This window comes from Desmodus rotundus, chromosome 9 (genome assembly GCF_022682495.2).
Source record: "Desmodus rotundus isolate HL8 chromosome 9, HLdesRot8A.1, whole genome shotgun sequence".
Taxonomy (NCBI): domain Eukaryota; kingdom Metazoa; phylum Chordata; class Mammalia; order Chiroptera; family Phyllostomidae; genus Desmodus; species Desmodus rotundus.
The window spans coordinates 65,258,645-65,262,747 of record NC_071395.1 but is presented as its reverse complement, the minus strand read 5'-3'; the positions used below and the strand labels follow the sequence as shown (position 1 = coordinate 65,262,747).

Sequence of the window (4,103 nt, the reverse complement as noted above, 5' to 3'; positions counted from 1 at the left end):
AATCTTTAGTCTGTAAGTTTTAACAAAGACAAACAAAGAAGAAGAAAATGGTCCCTACATTCTATTACCCAAGCAGGAGCCCCCCGGGCTGGAAATCTAGTATAAAATACATGAATTGTGATGAACTTCTTGAATAATTAACCTGGCAGTAGAACAGGAAAAGCACTTGTAGCACTTGTGGGGGATAAAAACCTTCCTCTCACCTTCTAAGTTCTTCTAGTGGGGCCAGTAATCAAATGAACAGAGATAGATTAACAGGAGAAAATGTACAGAGTTTATCATGGATGTAGATACTGGGGGTGTCATAAGATATGAGACCCCAGATACATCAGGTGATTGAGATTTATATGCCATTCTGGACAAAGGAGAAGGGGCAGGGCAGGGACCTGGGACTCTGAAGGTGAAATCGGTAATTCACAGCAGCAGAGAAAAAGCAAGCACATGGTAATCGAATTCTCAGGACACAGGGAACTAGGCTTTGCTAGATTTCTTACTGGCCATCACATACATGCTAGTTCATATGTGCTAAGGTGAATATGCTAAAGTGAATATGCTAAGATTCCCTTTCTGAAGTAGGTTTTTCTACCTGAATTCCTTTAGACAGGAAGGCAAGTTTGCCAAAAGGCTTCTTTCTGAGCCTTTCGTTTCTTAATAAGCAGCTTAAATCAATTTCCCAAAAGGCACAATAAGGGAAAACTTTGGTTTCCCTTACATTCATAATTAGAACTTTCAGGACTGACCTCACCTGTCTACATAGGTAATACAAACCTTTCCAGAGTTTTCTTTTTCTCTACTTTCTGGCCCCCTGCTGCAACCATGCTCCATCAGATCCTCAGTCAGGACAAGAAGCATCCAAGCTTGATGCCCGCTTTGTATTTATTGGAGCCAGAAGTAGTTCAATACAAATGTCTGTTTGAGACAAAAAGAATAACCCAGAACCCTGGAACAAGTTGGGTTCCCATGAGCACTACAAGTTCTACTCAGTGAATGTAGATTAGAGCAAACTGAAGAAAGAAGGTCCAGACTTCTAAATGAAATATTTCACTTTAAAGCTGCTTAGAATGAAGCTCTTCCAGAAGTCATTCACACAATTTTCCACCCACCCAGGAAATATTTCCCCTCCAAATGCACAAAATCATGTTGGTGTATTCTGTTGGGGTTTACACTGATTAACAAATGTTTGAAACTTGAAAAAAAAAGCCTTTCTAATACTTTTAGAGCTAAGTAACCAATTTAGTAAAGTAAAAAGAATATTTATCTGCTTTAGCATGAATAGGATGAATACAGAAAGATGCTTCAAATTCACAGAAAATGCTCCTAGAGAATGCTTTTATGATGTTATTGGTGTTATTCTTAATTTGCTAGAGCAATAAAAAATATTCTGGGAAATACCAAATAGAACTTAAAAGAGAAAAAATGAGCAAAAGGAATGATTTTCTACTCAACAGCTTGATGGACAATGTGAAACTGTTTGCTGGCTATAATCCGTCTGAGATATGGACCCACCATATATTCCTCAAAGACTTATTGTTTTGTGCACTTCAGGATGATCGCCTTCTCCCACTCTTAAGCTTACAGATACAGATCTGTAGGTTTAAGATCTGTAACACAGAAGTTTAAGTGCGTACCTTGTCAATACTGATGCGCACGTTGAAGATACTATATCCTAAATCTATGATGTAGTAATAAAGCTTGTGCATTTTAAAATCTTATATTGCCTTCTTGGCTCCATTTGGACTTTTTTAAAAATCACTGTAAATTCTAAACAATATCCATTTGAAATTCTAAACACGCAGAGTTAAATTTTGGAATTCACTGATTAGTCTGTGAATTATAGAGTCTAAAAGGCATTACCAATTTTGTCAAATCGATAGATCAATCAATCATGAATTGTCTTAGAATTCCCTGCAGTCGTTTGCACAGAAATGCACATGAAGTGAAAACTGCTGAACATAAAGAAAACAAGTCTTCCCACGTAGTGGCCAGCGAAACAAACGGACATTTCCTCTGTACTGGCACAGACTGAGTCCATGCACAGCACATATGTGCTTGCACACTAGCAGCACTCCTGTAGTCTAGCCAGCTGAGCAAGCTTGAACATCAGTGTGAGGAACTGCAACTCAGTTCAACAATAGTCACAGAGTAACTTCTGTGACCTCCATGGGAAATGTGTGAGCAGAAGCCACTTCTAAAAGGTCATAAAAATGTGAGTTAGGGCGTTTGTTCATTTACACATTGAACGGGAGATCCATGACTCTGTTAACACTTTGGTTTGGGATACAAACCAGTTTAGAGAAATTCTCCTTCTTACAGAGAATATAGTCTTCCCTGTATCTACTGCAGTATTGTAGATAATCAATAAAAATGTGTTATGTTGAAATGAGTATACTTACACTGAAATACTGTCTTATAGCCAGCTTTCTTCATTTTATAGTGCATTGTGATTATATTTCCATTTTGATAAATTCTTCTACAACTACATATTTACTTGTTTACAATAGCCTGGTATTCCATTTATGCATGCATCATAATTTATTTAAAAAGTCTTTTACTATTGATTCTATTTGTTCCTATTTTAAAAAGTCTGAAGTGGCCCTGGCCGGGTGGCTCTGTTGGTTGGAGTGTCGTCCTGTGCACCAAAACATTGTGGGTTTGATGCTTGGTCAGGGCACACACCCAGGTTGCTCCCTAGTCAGGGCCACACGGGAGGCAGCCTGTCAATGTTTCTCTCTCTCTCAAATCAATAAATATATCCTCAGGTGAGGATTCAAAAAAGTCTGAAATAAACACCTTTAAAGCCAAATCTTTGCATATAGTCTTGATTATTCTATTAGAGTAAAATCCAAAATGTAGAATTGCTGAGTCAAAAGTAGAATAATTTTGATGCATGTTCCAACTTATACTTCTCTACTAACTTTTCTTTTTCAATTTAGTAGACGAAAAATCTCACTGTTTAATTCATAATTTTTGATTCATGTTTAGCACATTTTATAATTTATTATTTGCAAATTGCCTGCTTATAACATTCACCTATTTATGTACTGGTATATTTATGATTTCTTGTTGATTGGCAAGAAACTTTTAAATACTTTATCAAGAATAAGAACCCCTTGATATATGTGCTAGAAACTTTTTCCCATTTATCTATTCATGTAACAAATATTTATGAAATGCCTACTATGTGTGACAATTATGCTAAAATCCAGGGGGCAGAAAATCAAGTCATCTTTATAAGAAAAAAATATGGCAGCTACTAGGCTCCTAAGATGCTACACTGAATGAATACCAAGAGGCAATATTTCTTCCAGCATTTTAAGGAGAAAAATCTGTGAGCCAAGCTATACATATACATGGGGATCTCCAGACAATTAGTGTATTCAGATAACAGGTCATTCACAGTTATTCAGAGACATAGAAAACATTGAACCCATGTTTTCTTGAAAACTTAGTTGAAGATGTCTTCCAACAAACTAAGAAATAAAGCTCATTTAAGAATTCAAGAGAGAACCAAGATGGTGGCGTAGGTAGACACACTGCGCCTCCTCTCACAACCAGAACCAATGGAAAATCGAACGGCAAGGAAGTCCGACACCAAGGAAATAAAAAATAAACATTCATCCAGACCGGTAGGAGGGGCAGAGACAGGCACCGGGGAGGAGAGAACTCGCGTGGCCCTGGCGGGACTGAGACTGGTGGAGTGTGGGACAAAAGGGACAGGCAGTCTGACCACTAGCAGACCCTATGGCCCCGCATTCACGCACAGATAAACCGAGAGGGCCAGACTCAGAGTGGCGGAGAACAGGGCAGGCAGAGCGGCGGGTAGCACCCCGCGGCCCCACACTCACACACAGATAAACCGGGACAAACGGCAGGGAGCAAAACAGACCTCCTAACCCAGTGCTCCAGCGCGGGGAAATAAAGCTTCAAACCTCTGATTGAAAGCGCCCGTGAGGGTTGGGGCGGCAGCAGGAGAGACTCCCAGCCTCACAGGAGAGGTCGTTGGAGAGACCAACAGGGGCCTAGAGTGTGCACAAGCCCACTCACTCGGGAGCCAGCACCAGAGGGGCCCAGCTTGATTGTGAGTAGCGGAGGGAGTGACGAAG

At 39.8% G+C, this 4,103-nt stretch overlaps 1 pseudogene; it reads left to right on the top strand.

Moving 5' to 3' along the window:
• Positions 1–816: 816 nt before the first annotated feature.
• Positions 817–1,031, top strand: LOC112308400 (cytochrome c oxidase subunit NDUFA4 pseudogene; annotated as a pseudogene).
• Positions 1,032–4,103: the final 3,072 nt, after the last annotated feature.